General features: G+C 42.6%; 1 protein-coding gene and 1 long non-coding RNA gene across 2 annotated transcripts in view; one reads left to right on the forward strand and one right to left on the reverse strand.

The window, feature by feature from the left end:
- GRB2 (growth factor receptor bound protein 2) overlaps positions 1-19035 on the reverse strand; it is a 74216-nt gene that overhangs the window by 14072 nt on the left and 41109 nt on the right. The window lies entirely within an intron of this gene.
- Positions 1-19035, forward strand: part of LOC140607136 (uncharacterized) — a 47865-nt gene that overhangs the window by 7860 nt on the left and 20970 nt on the right. The window contains exon 2 of the long non-coding RNA XR_012009279.1: positions 1166-1234. This is a non-coding gene — a long non-coding RNA (uncharacterized lncRNA). The remainder of the gene's footprint in view (positions 1-1165; positions 1235-19035) is intronic.

A 19035-nucleotide genomic window follows, 5' to 3' on the forward strand; every position in this document is an offset into this window, starting at 1 on the left:
TGTCTAAATGCTTAAACAGCAAAGGACACAAAACCTAAGTGAGTCCAAGGTGAAGCAGAGAAGGGGACCAGAACCATGTGTGGATGAGTGCACCTACAGGGACAGTGTTCACTTTCCTATGGACTGACATGAATACCCACGCCCTTCACACAAAATTTAAAAAGCCTCATCAGAGTTCTGAGAATGAGGAAGTACTCCTCTCACCACTCCCCACAATGGAAGGTACACTCACTCATCCATTCCCCCAAACGAATAGACGGTGGCGTTTTACAGCCAAATCTTCAATCTTGAAAACCTAAAGCGATGTTTTTAGGTTTTACCCCATGGCTGCAAGTTCTATTCCAACCCTCATATTCCCTCAAATTAGGACTTCATAGCTATACAAGACACTCCCATTTAACGGAAGCAAACTGATCAAGAGATGAGATTATGAAAGGAGGAAATGACAAGTTTCAGTGACTTTTTCTTCTTGCAAAAAGAAATAAAACTTTCTTTACCATGTGATTCTACTTTTCTATTTCATACAATTTTCTTTTTTAAGATTTTATTTATTTATTCACGAGAGACGGGGCGGGGGGGCAGGCTGAGACACAGGCAGAGGGAGAAACAGGCTCCATGCAAGGAGCTGGATGCGGGACTCCATCCTGGATCCTGGGATCACGCCCTGAGCCAGAGGCAGATGTTCAACCGCTGAGCCAACCAGGCATCCCCAATCTGAGACCATTCTTAAAGCAATGCAAATTTCCATTTATACCAATCTAAAGTCAAAGCTTTCTAAATGGTTTAACAACACACAAAAAAGGTCAAAGATCCCTAGGATTGAAGGGGCCAAACACATGAGTTCAAATTCCAAGTTTACCAGTGAACTAAGTGACCCTGAGCAATTGACCATTGTCTAAATTTTGGTTTTTCCACCTAAAAAGTGGTGGTAAGAGCTACACCTCCCAGGGTTACTGAGATGATTATATGAGAAAATGTGATGTGCAGCGTAGCAATCAGTACAGATTCATGTTCATGGGCACCAATAGCATACATAGGAAGACGATCGAGATTCTTGTTTTATTCTGAAAACATACAAGTAAGAGACTCTAGGCTTATTAAAGATTTTAAATGCAGATTTCCAGGATTACAATACCTAATTCCGTTCTTTGTCTCTTCTACACAGATCCTGGGAGATACGATCTGTACTTAATTTTCTGCACAAACTATGGAAAAGGTATCTTTTAGGAAAATGGTAGGTAAATATTTTGTTTATAAATTGCTAGTTTATTAGATTGTAATTTGAATTATGGGACTATTCTCTTGCTGAACATATTCAGTTATTCAGAATAAATAAACAAAAGAAATGATGTTTTTGAAGAGCAGGGGTAGTGGGGGAGAGGAGGAGAAAGAATCCCAAGCAGGTCCTAAACCCAGTGCAGAGCCTGACGCAGGGCTTGAGTTCACAACCCCAAGATTATGACCTGAATCGAAATCAAGACTTGGTTGCTTAACCCACTGAACCCACTCAGGTGCCCCAGAAACCATGGTTTTTATTTTTCAAAAGATTTTATTTATTGGGGCACCTGGGTGGCTCAGTGGTTGAGCATCTGCCTTTGGCTCAGGTCATGATCGCGGGGTCTTGGGATCGAGTCCCACATCAGGCTCCCCATGGGGAACCTACTTCACCCTGTATGTCTCTGCTTTTCTGTGTCTCTCATGAATAAATGAATAAAATCTTAAAAAAATAATAAAGATTTTATTTATTTATTTGAGGGAGTGAGAACACAAGTGAGGCAGGGAGGGAGAGGGAGCAGCAGACTCCCCGCTGAGCAGGGAGCCCATTGTGGGGCTTGATCCCAGGACCCTGAGAAATCATTATAAATAAATAAATAAATAAATAAATAAATAAGTAAGTAAGTAAGTAAGTAAGTAAGTAAGTAAGTAAGTAAGTAAGTAAGTAAGTAAGTGTGTGTGTGTGTATGGGGCGCCTGGGTGGCTCAGTTGGGTAAACATCTGACTTTAGCTCAGGTCATGATCTTGGGGTCCTGGGATCCAGTCTTGCATCAGGCTCCATGCTCAGAGGGGAGTGTGCTTCTCCCTCTCCTTTTGCCCCTCCCCTCACTCGTGCTCTCTCTAAAGAAATAAATAAAATCTTAAAAAAATAATAAAATAAGAAATGTCAACTGGGATGTTGGAAAAAAAAAATAAGTATGCAGTACAGTTTATGGAGTAGGCCAATCCAAAATTTTATCAATTGTAAAGCAACTTGTGTAAGGGCATTCACACACGAAAGATTAGCACAATGACACATTTAGGCTCTTACACATACCCCCCCTTACATGCCCCTTTTATGTGATCCCTGCATTAGAGAAATTCAACATAAGCCAGTGAGTTTCTGCTGCTCTTCAAGGTCAATCAATCCCACAGGAAAAATACTGAAATCCTGCCATGACATGAAGACAGATTAAGAATCTGGTGATCCTAGCATATTAATTCCAAGTTCTTAGAAAAGAGAGAACACACACACTGTTTAAAGACTTGAACCCCTAAAAAAATGTGACCAGGGCCCTGGCTAGGGTAACTGCACTGACAGCCACTTAAAATCTGTTATCTTCAGCTGACTGTTATATATTTTATTGGAAACTATTAGTCTTCGACTTTAAGACTCCCTTAGCGTGGATTACTGATTCGGGCTCAGACTGCACTGATTCACCACTAACACTTTAGATAAGTGCTTTACAATCACCACCTCCGTCTGTTACAGGTTTTGCTCAACGTGAAAAACATCTTGGTTGTGCTGCTTTCTCTACAGCATGCCAAATCATGAAAAACACCCACACTGTAGATAAGCTATTCTCATTTTAAAGATGAGATGCCCAATTTAAAGGCAGTTTAATAAATAATAAAGGTTCCTGGTCCCACAGAAACCTTCAAGTGTTTACCCAAGCGCACACAGAGCAACAATTCTCAAAGTTCACGCTTCCTGGCCAAGTCTCTAGGATGAAGGACTATACAGCTCAGTCGAGATTTGCCAAGCACCTCTGGCCCAGTCAAGACACTTGACAGGCAGCTGGCCCTTAGACACCAGAACATTAAGAAGTGAAATACATTTATGAGGTTTTAAACCTCTCCCAATTTTAGCAGATTTATGAATTTGTGTGTGAACATCGAAATTATACTGTTTCATTAAATGTTTTAAAGAGGGACACTTGGCTGGCTCAGTCAGTAGAGCATGTGACTTCAGATCTCAGGGTGGTGAGTTCAAGCCCCCACGCTGGGAGGACAGCTTACTTAAAATAATAACATTAAATGGTTTAAAGACAGTCTATTCATTAAAAAAAAAAAGTATTCATGTAACAATATCAAAACAAGAGGGTTTTTTACCTTATGGTGATGATCTCTCTCAGCAAAAGTACATCTGTGCCATGAAAATGCTTTTTTAGTTCCCTTTAAAATGGATCTTTCCAGAAGATTCATTTCTTTGGGGATCCAGGAGTCTGAAATCCTTGACTTTTTAATTTTTTTTTTTTTAAGATTTATTCATCTCACACACACACACACACACACACACACACACACACACACAGAGGCAGAGACACAGGCAGAGGGAGAGGCAGGCTCCCTGTGGGGAGCCTGATGTGGGACTCAATCCCAGGACCCCGGGATCATGCCCTGAGCTGAAGGCAGATGTTCAACTGCTGAGCCACCCAGGCGTCCTTTTTTTTTTTTTTTTTTAAAAAGGGGGTGGGGGGGCAGCCCCGGTGGCACAGCGGTTTAGCTCTGGCTGCAGCCCAGGGCGTGCGTGATCCTGGAAACCCAGGATCGAGTCCCACGTCGGGCTCTCTGCATGGAGCCTGCTTCTCCCTCTGCCTGTGTCTCTGCCCCTCTCTCTCTCTATCTCTATGAATAAATAAAATCTTTAGGAAAAAAAAAAAAGATTTTATTTATTCATGAGAGACCTAGAGAGAGGGGCAGAGACACAGGCAGAGGGAGAGGCAGGCTCCCTGTGGGGAGCCTGATGTGGGACTCAATCCCAGGACCCCGGGATCATGCCCTGAGCTGAAGGCAGATGTTCAACTGCTGAGCCACCAGGCGTCCCATGTTATTTTGAGAGGATATCATCTATCAAAGTAAAGAAATCCAATGGGCATTGTTAGTTAAGTCTATCTTCTGACCACTAGTGATGTTTGGTGAAAGGGGTTAGGTTTTGGCCTTTAAAAAAAAATCTTTAAAAAAATAAATAAAATAAGAGTATTTAATTTTTATTTATTTATAATAGTCACAGAGAGAGAGAGAGAGGCAGAGACACAGGCAGAGGGAGAAGCAGGCTCCATGCACCAGGAGCCCGATTTGGGATTTGATCCCGGGTCTCCAGGATCACGCCCTGAGCCAAAGGCAGGCGCCAAACCGCTGCGCCACCCAGGGATCCCTATTTTTTTAAAGATTTTTATTTATTCATGAGGGACACAGAGAGGCAGAGACATAGAGGGAGAAGCAGGCTCCTCTCAGGGAGTCTGATGAGGGACTCGATCCCCAGACCTGGGATCACACCCTGAGCTGAAGGCGGATGCTCAACCGCTGAGCTACCCAGGAGTCCCTAACAATTCTATTTTTGAAAAAATATATCTGTTTAAAATAGGCTCCACACCCAATGTGGGGCTCTAACTCAAGACCCCAAGATCAAGAGTGGCATGTTCTACCAAGTCAGCTAGGCACCCCCTCGCCCCTAAAACTATTTTAAAAGGAAAAGAAAGAAAAAGAACGAGAGGAGGAGGGAAAAAACCACAAGCTCTCAAAATCTTCAGTGGTAAAAATCACTTATCACTACTGCCATCTGAATATGAACCAGTTGTATCTCAGAAAAGGTATTTTCTTCCTTGTTGCTCAAGCTACATTTCTGTACTCTCTTAGCAGCTGCTATCAACAGGAATCAGTTTGAAAGGGGTACAGCAGTGAATCAGTGGGCTGAGGGGCACCAAATGCCTGATTAAGGTTGAACTGGTTTGACCTCAATCTGTTTAATGCCCCAAATCAGCTGAAACGTCACTGGTTTTCTCTTTAGAAAGTACTGAGTAGTTTCCTACAGACCCAAACTGTTCTTAGTCTGGCGTTCCAGTTTTTATAATTCAGCCAACATCTATCTACTTATCTGCCTTCTTACAACACCCACTTATCTACTTTCTTACCTGCTAGTTTTCTAAATGGACCCGTTAGTTAAGAAGTCAACTCACCAACATACTATGGACTTCCAAGTTTTCCCTCTAGTTGGAATGTCCTCTTATCTATTTGATAAGCTCTCAAGATTCAGTTCAGAGTTTACAATCACCTTAGTCAAATCTTCTGTTTCACTTTTATAATATTTAATGGAGCATCATGGTCAGCATAACATAATCCCTTATGACATCTTGTCTACCGCTACACTTTGTACTGTGTACTACTGGTGTGCTTTGGCCCTCTCCTAAATTAAACTGCAAACATCCTGAAGCGGGCTCCATGCCCAATTGTCATCTGTGGTCCCCACACTTAGAATGGTATCTAGCATATTTTGAGGAATTGACTTAAATATGGGGGCTGTGTTCTAAGTGATGTACACTATATCCCAGAGCTAGCTGGATCTAAGATCAATGGTAGGAGCAGCATACATTACACACCATCAGACTCCTTGATGAAAAACAACAGCCTCTTAAATAGAACCTAGAAAGAGGACTCTCCTAAGAGTTTGTTTCTCCAAGGAGGAAGAGGCAAAGTAAAGCAAGTAATAGAATTAGGCAGTTAGTCTTGCTGCAACATGACTACTACTGCCCAAAGACTTCCATGTGGAGAAAGTACCTCAAAAGGGGGAATCCTTTTCACAAGACTACCTGCTTTTACTTTCCCCTAGATAAAAAGACATAAGGTGGGGGTGTGTAGGTAGGTGAGGGAAATTTCAGTATGAAATGGATAAAAGCAGATGACTTGGGTAGATCAGAGCAACGGGAGGTAGCTCCTACACTGTTCATACTAATGCCTCCCAGTAGGGGAGCACTTCCTGGAATGCAGAGATGCCCGTTTCAGTCGGCATGTTTGACTTCTGACTTGCAGAGTATTACTTTATAGCTAAAACTCTTCCAGCAAAAAATATCTTTAAAAAAAGATTATTTATTTATTTATTTATTTATTTATTTATTTATTTATTTATGAATGAATGACACAGAGAGGCAGAGACACAGGCGGAGGGAGAAGCAGGCTCCATGCAGGAAGCTCGATCCCAGGACCCCGGGATCATGCCCTGGGCGCCACCCGGGCTGCCCTCCAGCAAAATTTTTAACAAAAGACAGCCTAGAAGCGGTGTCTGGGGTGTCTCAGTTGATAAATGTCTGACTTCAGCTCAGGTCATGTTCTTGGGGTCGTGGGATGGAGCCCCAAATCAAGCTCTATGTTCAGGGGGAGTTTGTTTCTCCCTTTCCCTCTGCCCTTTCCCCAGTTCTCTGTCTTTCGCTCAGGTAAATAAATAAGTCTTTAAAAAGTGGGAGGCGCAGCACCTGGGCGGCTCAGGGGTTAAGCGTCTGCCTTTGGCTCAGGTGGTGGTCCTGGGATCAGTCCTGCATCCAGGCCCCCTGCTCAGCGGGGAGTCTGCTTCTCCTGCCTCTCACCCTGCTCGTGCTCATGCCCGTGCTCTCTTTTGTTCTCTCAAATAAATAAAATCTTAAGAAAAAAAAGCCCAGAAGATCTTGAACTTTTATTTTTTTAAAGATTTTATTTATTTACTCATGAGAGAGAGAGAGAGAGAGAGAGAGAGAGAGAGAGGCAGAGGGAGAAACAAGCTCCATGCAGGAAGCCTGACGGGGGACTCGATCCCGGGTCTCCACGATCACACCTGGACTGAAGGTGGCGCTAAACCGCTGAGCCACCGGGGCTGCCCGAACTTTTATTTTTTTTTAAATGGTAGTTTTATTAAAGTGACAGGACCCGTGGGCAGAAGGGCAGTTGCCTTAATTGATTTTTTAAAAAGATTTTGAGAGCAAGCATGAGCAGGGGGTGGGAGGAGCAGAGGGGAAAGGAGAGAGACAAGAAGACTCTGCACTGAGCATGGAGACCAGGAGGAGGAGGCAATTCAATCCCAAGATCATGACGTAAGCTGATACCAGAAGTCATTCATTCAACCAACTGAGCCACCTAGGTGCCCCTAGGCCTTGGACTTTTCTATGCTTCCACTGAATGGTAGTTAAGTTGATGTAGACAGAAAAATGATTAGACACACACTGTGTATACACAAAATGATTATATTAACAGCTCAGGACTATGTGTGCATTTTTTTTAAATGTAAGAAGACTTTCTTTTTAATATTTATACGTGTAAGAAGATGAACAATTAAGAAGACTAATCAAATTATGTATTTCTCCTTCTCTGAGAAACAGTTAAGTACTTAAAAACCAAATGAGATACTTTCATCAACCAGTAAAGGTTCAGTTGTCATTGAGAAAAGCTGTTCATGACATTTTAACAAAACAGGAAGGTAGTTCACACTTATGTGCTATTACTCCACCCAGATAAATCTGGAGGCAGTGAAACCTAAATGCACAGGCAATACCCCAAAATAAACTCATTCTACCAAGGGGGTACCAAGAGTTTCCATTCAAAATAACTGTCTTTTGTGTTTTTATGACTCATAGAAGACATATTACATTGGTGTAGCTGACTGCTCAAACAGAACCATAAAATGCAGTTAGAATGTTAGAATTTCAACTTCAGGGGGTCAGGAGAGCTGGGGGAAAGGGGAGGGACAGAGATAGATACCAGGAGTTACAAGAGAGAAAATTCTGTGCATTTGCAAATTCAGCAATCATATGATGACCTGTATCAGGCAAGTACTATGTCACAAGAGTACCAAGCCCTGAGCTAGGTGAGCTGAGGATGCAATGGATACACTTTCCAAGACGCTTGGAGTTTAGTAAATTGCTAGGTGCAACACAGGGAGAAAAATGCTGGGGAGGAGGTGCTAATGGGTGCTACGGTAAATGCCAACTTAACAGACGATATCTGGGTTCCAAACACTGAAGACAAAGACCTGAGTCCAATTTAGGGAACACAGGAAAACTTCCTGGATCAAGTGTGAACTAGGTTACACTCTTTGTCTGCAACTTTAGCTCTGCCCAGCTCAGGCAGAGCTGTGAATGGAAGCAACATGGCACACTTCTCGACTTGCTATCAGCCAAATGGAGGGTGGGTTTTTCTCTTGGTCACACTTAGCTGCCATTAACTAAATGACTGGTTAAACTTCCTTAAGTTGAAAAGTAAAACCTTTACTAACAGTATCAGAACTTCCCAACGGAAGTGACCAAAATAATCTCTAACTTTAACAATATATTTATAAAAGATACTGTCTTTGCCATACTCTTTACTGACAACAGAAGGCTTTCAATCTTGGGTCAATTTCTACAACCCTCTCCTCTAAGAACCAAACAAAATAAACAAGGAGAGGCCAGAGCACAGGAGCTACTGTTTTCTAAGGATGGCAAACCTGCTCCCATTCACCCATTCCATCCTCAGAGACCTACTTCCTGCTGCTTCACCATAATAAATACAACAGGAGACAGGAACTCCCAACACCCCCACCCCCACCTCAGTCCAAAAATTATTAATGACAATAATTTATTAAATTTCACTTAAGGCCTTATTGATTCAAGATGTGAACCGGAGTCAACTGATTTACGGTGGTCTTGTGACACAAGAGCCACCTCAGAAAATATAACTGAAAGAAAAAAACAAAAACACAACACCACACCAAAAACCAATGTCAGTCACTGAGCTAATCACTGACAGTGCATAAGGATCTAGGCCTCTGAAAAACTCAAGGCCAGAATGTCAAGAATGTTAACATTCTGAACTAAAAAAGCTAGTTGCAAATGGACTTCCACTTCCCATGAATCTAGCTCCAAATTAGAATAGTTTGCAATCACAAGTTAGAATGGACGTACTGGGTAGAGTGTTAAGTTCCCACTCCCTAGTCCCATGGTGGAGGTGAGTGCAGGCAGTCAGGCAGGTAATGACAATACTAAGGTGAAAATGTGGATTACTGTTACGTACAGCAAGAGGGAACAGAAAACTAGAACCTAGTCTAGTCCCGTGTTAGGCTAGGCAGTCAGAAACTGACATTTGAGGGGAGATCCAGAAGGTCTCCTGTGGATGCTGAAGGCATAAGTTTATCATGTGCAGGTTAGGGAATGAAAAGTGGTGGCTAGGGATGACAATCAGAAGGCACTGAAGACTGACACTCAGGCTTATTTTTTTCACATGGCCTGACAGCTGCCATTTTGCAGGGACAGGGAAGACAGGTGGCAACACTATAGCTAAGGGCACTGATGACATGGTCTGCAAGGGGAGAGGCAGTGCAATGAAGGGAAGGAGTCATATATATATATATATATATTTTTTTTTTTAAGATTTATTTAGTCATAGACACAGAGAGAGAGAGGCAGAGACACAGGCAGAGGGAGAAGCAGGCTCCACACAGGGAGCCTGATGTGGGACTCGATCCCAGGTCTCCAGGATCACACCCCAGGCTGCAGGCGGCGCCAAACCGCTGCGCCACCGGGGCTGCCCAAGGAGTCACATTTAAGACATTTTTTTTTTTTTAAAGATTTTATTTATTCATGAGACACACACACACACAGAAGCAGAGACACAGGCAGAGGGAGAAGCAGGCTCCACGCGGGGAGCCTGACATGGGACTCGATCCCGGGTCTCCAGATCATGCCCTGGGCCGAAGGCAGGTGCTTAACAGCTGAGCCACTGAGGGATCCCCTTAAGACAATTTTTGGAGGTAGAATCAAAAGGGCTTGGTAATTAGATGTGGCTGGGTGGTGTTTCTCTTGGCCACTGATTTTTTTCTGAAAAGCATTTTAGAGGGATCCCTGGGTGGCGCAGCAGTTTGGCGCCTGCCTTTGGCCCAGGGCGCCATCCTGGGGACCTGGGATTGAGTCCCATGTCGGGCTCCCAGTGCATGGAGCCTGCTTCTCCCTCTGCCTGTGTCTCTGCCTCTCTCTGTGTGCCTATCATTAAAAAAAAAAAAAAAAAAAAAAAAGAAAAAAAAAGCATTTTAGAAAACTACCTATTTAGAGCTACTGGGCAAATTTTTCTCTTTTAAGGCCACCATGAATACAAAGAATAATTTTAAAAGGTAGATGGTATCATCCACCTCTGCCTTTCCAGATCTGGCTGACACCTTACTCTGTCCTGTGTGGACCCTATTAACAGGCTCCTTCACAGGATCTCTTGCTCTTGGTTTCCTCCTCCAGTTTGTGGGTTTCTGTGGACAATTCTGGACCCTCAACTATTACTCTCAGCCCTTTGACACACTCCTTTTCTCCCCCAGCTTCTGGTAACTCCCCCTACTTCCTCTGCCCCATTCTTCTTCAGCCCTCAAGATGGAAACCTGGTTCCTAGCACTGGGCACTGCACCATCCCCTGTGGTTTTTCAGAGAAGCTCTGCCTACACCCCGTAGAGTCTCATTACTGAAGTCTCTTCAAATTAGCTGACTTAAGTGTGTGTCATGTATTTCCTACCAGGACCCTGATTGAAATGATTCTCAAAATCAGTTGTAATCTATCCTTTGGAACTCATTAAGAAGACATTTCACGATTTAAAGTGACATCTGGGGACACCTGGGTGGCTCAATGGTTGAGCATCTGCCTTTGGCTCAGGGCGTGATCCCAGGGGTCCTGGGATCAAGTCTCGCATCAGGCTCCCCATAGGGAGCCTGCTTCTCCTTCTGCCTATGTGTCTGCCTTTCTCACTGTGTCTCTCATGAATAAATAATAAAATCTTTTTTTTTTTTAAAGTGACATCTGTTATGGGGCAAGGAGAATGCAAGAAATACCCGAATTTTACCAACTATTTGGGAGAAGAAAATCATAAAAGGGCCTTGCTTTATGAGGCCCACTATTTTTAAGGAGACAAATGATTCTGTCCTGTTTATTATTCAAATAGTTCCAGGAAGCTGAAAAAGGGAGTGAAGGTATGAAAAATCTAGAGCCTGTCGTCTGGTCATTACTAGACAGTCATAATAATTCATAGTTGTTATCCTCTTTGCATTGCACTTTAGTGTTTACATATCGATTACATGGAAAATGTGATGTTAGGAAGCTACACTGTGAATTTAAAAAAAAAAAAAAAAAAAAAGACACGGTCCTGCCCTCAGAAGCATTTATGAGCTAAGGGAGCTGTCTACATAAATCATGAGGGAATAAGTAAAACGTGGGACAAGCGAAATTGCTGATTGTTGAGCTGAATATGGAACCCACAGCTACTGGTTTCCAAATCAGCTGCATGGCTGATGTAGAAAATTCAGTTCCTGTCTGGGAACTATAAAAAGGGCAACTTCAAAGAGTCCAGGAATAGAGCAAGAACCTAAAGGTAGAGCAACTCAGTATGTTACAGGATATGGTAAGCAAACAAATCTTCTTTTATTTTTTTTTTTTTAAAGGTTTTATTTATTTGAGAAAGAGCGTGAGCATGAGAGAGAACATGAGCCGGGGGCGGGGGGTATAGAGGGAGAAGCAGACTCCCAGACTCTCCACTGAGCAGGGAACCTGACTCAGGGCTCCATTCCAGGGCCCCCTTCCCCTTTATATTTTAACTAGGGTTCAATAAGAGAAGGAGCCATTGCTGTTTCATCACACTTTGCCTACGACCCTCTGCCAGGCTTCAAGATGTCCTGCTTGGGACAAAGTGTCATGTGTTTAAATGACAAATGGTAATTATAGATACTGGACAGCTGGATATGGCTTCATCAAGCAGAGTTACCTCTTACAGGGAATCACTCTGGCAATGCTACTCCACTGCAGGGGAACTACTGCCTAACCAAGTAAGAGGAGCTACTCTCTCTGTGGCCTCTTCCACTTGGCTGAAGTGACGCCAGGAGGCGGAACAGTCCTAAAGCCAGCAATTTTCAAGGACAGAATTTCATGTAGGCATGCCTGGAACAACCAGATCAAGTGGCCTATTCCAAGTCTTCTGTTTCTATCACTCAGATATTTGACAGACTGCCCGTTGTCTCCCTTCCTTTTGGATGATCATATTGGCAAAGATGAAAACAAGTTAATACTCTGTGATGGTGGTGGGATGGTACTGGTGGGAACAGAAAAAGGTACATGGTTTTATGAAAAGGAATTTGGCCATATGTATTCAAGATCTCAATTTTCATACCTAATAACCCAGTAATACCATTCTTAGAGCTCTAGCCTAATAAAATAATCAAAGACTGTATACCAAGGTTCAGGGAGCAGACAGGAATGCAGTGAGTATCCATTTTGAGTCAGACACTGGCCAGGCATATAATAAAGAACTGATCCTTACTTGCAAGGAGCTGACAGTGGGGGAAGCAAGTGAATTATAACTTCAGATAGGATAAATTATATGATGAAAAGTTCAGGGCACTTTGTAGGAGAGCACATCTTAGGGAGATCTAATCTAACCCTGAGCAGAGATGAATGTCAAGGAAAGCTCACCTGGGTGGTAACGCCTCAACCGAAAACCCAAGTATGAAGACACGAATAAAAGTAATGAAAGAGAGTCTAAGTAGAGGGGAGAGCATGAGCAGAGGTTTCTGGTGACAAGGGGGTTTAGCAGAGCCTAGCATTCAGACCCTGAATCCCAGGGAAGATGTCCAAAGGGGAGGCGCTGGAAGTCAAGGAGAGAGAACTGGGAGGCCTTTGGAGAGTAGAATGAGGATTCTGGGAGAATATGCACTAAATGTGCTTTGAGATGATGACTGGCTTTTGTGGGGACAAAAGTGGAATCAGGAAGACCAGTTGGTTAAGAAGTAACTGCAGCAAGTCAGGTAGGAGGAGATGGAAATTTAGACTAGGGTAGGGGGATTTTGACAGTTTTGAAAAGCTCTAAAATAAACACTAAAAACCCATACACATTATTTTAAGAATTTAAACTTATTCCTCTACCCTGCAAAATCCCCGGTCTGCAGGAACAGAGAACACAGTCTAGTATAGGGTGAGACAAAAAACTTTGTGCCATTCCATGGGCTTCTCATGGTGACAAAATATAAAAGCTGGATAAAGCTGAAGTATTTTCCACCATAAATACATTTTTTAAAAAAGGAAATCTATAAAAGGGAAAAGGGATAATCCCTCAGCTCTTTGAGAACACAGGTGATATCTTAATTGCTATACCATTAAAAATTGCTAGACAAAACTGACATTACTTTTCCTGACAACCAATTCAAACAGATATCACATGCAGACAAACTTTACAATCCATGAAAATATTAAATTTTAACTAGTATACTCTGACACATGCTTATTCACTTACTAACCTTTTCCTATTTCCAAAAGTGACATGAGGAAAATGGACACAAGAGCCCAGGATAGGACAACTTTTCCTCAGCACCACTAGAACCACAGGGGACACAGCCGCCGCTAACAGGCAGGCTAGGCTGACTACCCCTCCTTGTACCAGTGGAGAGTAGGCCCCCTCTCTGTGATCACCCAGCTCTGGGGCCTCCTCAGGCAGCTGCACAGCCAGAAACAGCAGGTTCACGGGATGGGTGGGGGTGGGGCTGCTTGGGACCGTCGGGGATGACAGGCCCAGCCTTGCTCGCCTGTTCATTTTCTCTCTCTAAGCACCTACACACTGCTCCATGGGGAAAATCAGCACTTTCGTCCCACGGAAATGTCACAACCTGCAGAGAGCACAGAGGGACTCAGAGGACTAAATAACAGGATATATTAATGTCAACGATAGGTTTGTCAGACCCTCAATTCCAGACTACAAGAACAACTTCCTGGCTGCATGTGGCATTTAAAAATGGGAAACTTGGGTGCCAACCCCTCCCCCTAATTCTGGGGTAGCCACAGAATCAACTGTGTACAGAACTAAGCTGTGCTCTCTGGAAATTCAAGAGGGAAGCTGGCATATGGGATTCCCTCCCTTGCCTGCAGTGAGAAGTAGTTTCCCCAAAATGATCTGACATTATTGGGATCAACTAAGATATGCTTACTGTTTGCAGCTACAGGATGCTCTTGTTAGGCCTTTATAATCCCCCTCCATTCAGTAAAAGGGTTTTTTTTTTTTTTTTAAAGATTTCATTTATTTATGTATTCATGAGAGGTACACAGAGAGAGAGAGAGGCAGAGACACAGGCAGAGGGAGAAACAGGCTCCATGCAGGAAGCTCGACGTGGGACTCAATCCCGGGTCTCCAGAATCAGGCCCTGGGCTGAAGGTGGCACTAAACCGCTGAGCCACCCGGGATGCCCTAACAAAAGGGTTTTAATGTCACAAATGGCTGAGCACAATAGACCTGTAATAACTAAGGTAACAAATCTGAAAGGACAATGTGTTTTCTACAGTTAAATTTTCATGGCCAAGGTCACAGTGTGTACCTCTGGGAGAAAAAGTTAAGCTAGTTTTAAAAAAATTTACAGTTCCTTTATTGGATGGCCTTCTGCTTTCCTAGAGTTCAAATGGCCTTAAAACATTTTTTTTTTCCTGGCTTCATCTCACTTTTAAGCTATTACAAGTTTTCAAGGACGATGTAAAATATCTGGATTACCTACTCCCCGCTTCAATAGGTTTATCATTTTGGGGGTTTCCTCTAAATACCTTTTTCAACTGGATGTCCTGATTCCTAGATTTCAAGCCTTCCTCATTCTTGGTTTTTACTGGAATGCACCCTTAAAGTACTCTCACAAGAAAGAGTGCTTGGAAAGCAAATGTTTTGAGTCCTGGCAGGTCTGAAAATGCCTTGATTCTATGCTTATACCTGAATGCTAGTCCGATGAGGTACAGAACTCCATAAAATTCTAGACTGAAGAATTTTCTGACATTGTTTTCTCAGAATGTGAATGACATTGTTTTCTGGTATTTGGAGTTGTTTATGCAAAATTGGCAGTCTGATTATCAGTTCTTTACAGAGACTTGTTTCTTTCTTTTTCTCTAGATGCTTTTAGAACTTTTTTTTTTTTTTTTTTTTTGCCATTTTGAAACTTCACAATAATGCATCTGAGCTTGGATCTGTTTTTACTCATTAGGCTGCGTATTTGGTGGGTAGGCCCTTCCAACCTGGAATTTCACATTCATCAGCTATAAGACGTTCCTTTTTTAAAAATGTGATTATCTTTCCTTCAATTTACACAGTTCTCTTTCTGAAACTTTAAATGTCTGTCAGTTATCAGTCCTAATAAAAGCCCACAAGTGGGCTGGTTCTCACTATATTCACTCTCCCAGCCGACGCTCACACTCTTCCTATCTCCTTAAGTCTCAACAGCCCCTCCACCATCCTTCCCACCAGATGAGCTTACTTCCTACCTCACTGACAAAACAGAAGCAAGAGAAGACATCTTAAAAAGCTCCTCCACATCCACAGAACTACTTGTATCCGGGGATCCCTGGGTGGCCCAGCGGTTGGGCGCCTGCCTTTGGCCCAGGGCATGATCCTGGAGTCCCGGGATCCCACATCGGGCTCCCGGCACAGAGCCTGCTTCTCCCTCTGCCAGTGCTCTGCGCGGCCCCCTCCCATGAATAAATAAATAAAACCTTAAAAAAAAAAACAAAAAAACCTGCTTGTATCCATATCCTAACTCTCTATTACTCTTGCCCATGTAAAAATCTACTACTGCGCTACTTCTCTTCTTGCTCATTCCAGGACATTCATCCAGTAATATTCCTTCCTTTCTTCTACACCACCGATTTTTTTCGGTCTCTACTGGATATTTGCTATCAGTAACTAAAAATGCTGTTATTTCTTCCATCTTTGGGATTGGGGTAGAAACAGTTCTTTTGATTCTACTGCTTATCTTTCCTTCCCTTTACATCATAACTCCTTAGAATAGTTGTCTATATCTTTTTTTAAGATTTTATTTATTTATTCATGAGAAACATGGGCGTGGGGGTGGGGGAGGGGGAGGGAGGGGGAGAGAGAGAGAGGGAGGGAGAGAGAGGGAGAAGTAGGCTCTATGCTGAGAGCCCAATACAGGGACTCGATCCTGGGACTTCAGGATCACACCCTGGGCCGAAGGCAGGGGCCAAACCGCTAAGCCACCCAGGGATCCCTAGTTGTCTATATTCCTAATTGTTATCTCCTGTTCCCTCTCCTGCCCTCAATATTAGATTATGCAAGTTTTCAAATGTAAATAAATAACATTCTAATAAAAATGTTAAATGTAAGGACTTCTTTCATAACAATGTAGGTAAAATACAATTTGGAATCATTCATCTTAACAAGTCTTATACGCAAATTTTTATTTATTTATTTTTTAAATTTTATTTATTGGGCAGCCCCGGTGGCGCAGCGGTTTGGCGCCTGCCTTTGGCCCAGGGCGCGATCCTGGAGACCCGGGATCGAGTCCCACGTCGGGCTCCCAGTGCATGGAGCCTGCTTCTCCCTCTGCCTGTGTCTCTGCCTCTCTCTCTCTCTCTATCATAAATAAATAAAAATTTAAAAAAATTTTAAAAAATCTTAAAAAAAATTTTTTTATTTATTTGAGAGTGAGCGAGCAAACATGAGTGGTGGGAAGGGGCAGAGGAAGAAGTAGGCTCCCTGCTGGGCAGGAAGCATGACTCCAGGCTCTATCCAGGACTCTAGGATTATGACCTGAGCTGAAGGCAAAAGCTTAATTGACTGAGCCACCCAGGTGGGATCCCTTTATGACCAAATTTTTAGTTTAAATATTGATTACTCATAAAAGCTATTTTTTTCCCGTTTTATACTTATTTGTGTGGGCAGTGAATCTAATAACTAACTCCAGTGACAGGCTGGAGAAGATTAGTTCCAGAAATCTCACCTGAAACTAACACAGCAAACAGTACTAATCATTTAGGCTCCGAGATTCCGAGATTGGTGTGCAGTGGCACAGCTCCTCTGCATCAGACACCCCCTGATTTGCCAGCCTTCGTGGCTGTTACTTCCTGCCTTGAGCTCCAAGTTCCAACAATACTAAAACTACTGGAAGTGGCTTCCCAACTGCCAAGATGTTTTAGGATTTTTAGACTTGGTATATGCTGCTTCCTTTCCTTAAAATGGCAAACTCAAGACTCAAGAATCACTTCCTCTTTGCTACCACTGACCTTTGGATTATCTCAGTTGTACCATCAATAGATTTTAATAATATGTCTTCTCTAGGAGATTGAGCTACTTGCAGGCAGGAACCTCTATTAATCTTGGTATCCTCAAGGGCATTCAGTAAGGGTTTGACAGTTTGATTTGTCTTACAAAGACAGTGTGCTATGGAAATATTCTAGTTCTTTCTTCCTTAAAAAAAATGATAAACTATCTCTCAAGTGTAAATGAGGAAATGTGATTATTACATAATGATTTTTTATGGCTAGTTTTCTTTTTACTCATAATAAGCAAATGCTTCAATAGCTTAAGTCTCAAAAATATGGTTTCAACAGATTGCAGCCATTTAGGGTAAGTCTCTCCCTCCCTCCCTCCCTTCCACCCACCTTCCACCCTCCCTCTTTCACTTCCCCACCCACCCACCCACATCTTAAAAGATAATTCTGGACAACAGGGACTGGTTTTATATGTATTTGGAATAATTCCTGGTAATTGTAAGCCCTTTACACATAAAAATCAAAGGACCAGATGGGCTTTTAGGAGATTTTCCAACCCATTTTCCTATTATAAAGCCTAGTAAATGAAGTCACAAATACGGACAAAGTAATTATCCTATTTTAGAAGGCTTCCTCAGAACTATCCTTAGGAATCCACACAAGTGTAATCGTTGCCAATGCAATGTAGGTCTCACTCAGCATCGGCTCACACACAACCACCACCATTACCATGTGTGTCTGCACCGTAAGGAATGATGTGACACTAAAAAAAGGTATACCAGAGTGAAAAGAACAGAGTTAGTGGCATCCATGCTGTCCCTCCCTCTAACCTTGCTCCAGTCTCTTGGTTTGTCTGGGTCTCACACGAATCCCTCATAGTGTTCTGGGCTGGAGCTCTAAAATACTAATTGTAGCCATTTATTAAAAAAAAAATTTTTTTTTACAGTGTATTGTGTGTCTGTTATATAACCTTTATGTGTATATTAAAAACCACCCTTTCCAGAGAGGGTATTTTTATTTTGAGCTCCAAAGAGGTTCATTAAACACCTCAATCACAAACACAGCTAACATAAAATGAAACCACAGTCTCTCTTGTTCTAAAAGACATCTTGCTAATCTGCCTCCTGGAAAAGGGGGGGGGAACCCAAAACTATAGAGTGGCAAAGATACAAATAAGTGTTTTTCTTTCAGACAGTGTGAGGACAGAAAAATAGGTCAAGATGGTCTATTACGCTATGGGAACGGATAGGGAAATCCTAAGAAAAATGGGCCCAAATACTTGGCTCTTTTAAAATGTCATTATAAATTATATTGTTTCCTTACCAATTGCTTAATTAATCAGAAAATATCATCACACTAACTTCATTGATCTACTACTTGCAAAATACCAGGCATCTTGAATAAAGGTATGTGAGGTTAACACTCCCAACAATGTGAGGAGCACTCTCAGTATCATGGTTGACAGGAGGGCATGGCAGGCACACCACACAATAAACTCCCCATCAAAACAAGACCAAAAAAATTCCCAATTTAGTAAGTTTTTTTTTTTTTTTTAAGATTTTATTTATTCGGGATCCCTGGGTGGCACAGCGGTTTGGCGCCTGCCTTTGGCCCAGGGCGCGGTCCTGGAGACCCGGGATCGAATCCCACATCGGGCTCCCGGTGCATGGAGCCTGCTTCTCCCTCTGCCTATGTCTCTGCCTCTCTCTCTCTATCATAAATAAATAAAAATTAAAAAAAAAAAAAAGGTAGACTTAAAAAAAAAAAAGATTTTATTTATTCATGAGAGACACACAGAGAGAGGCAGAGACACAGCAGAGGGAGAAGCAGGCTGCCTGTGGGGAGCCTGATTCAGGACTCGATCCCAGGACCCTGGGATCACACCCTGAGCTGAAGGCAGAAACAAGGTGTCCCTCGTCCCTAGTAGTTTTTTTTTTTTTATTAAAGATTTTTTTTTCTTTTAAGATTTTATTTATTCATGAGAGACAGAGAGAGAGAGAGAGA

Source organism: Canis lupus, chromosome 16 (assembly GCF_048164855.1).
Source record: "Canis lupus baileyi chromosome 16, mCanLup2.hap1, whole genome shotgun sequence".
Classification (NCBI taxonomy): Eukaryota; Metazoa; Chordata; class Mammalia; order Carnivora; family Canidae; genus Canis; species Canis lupus.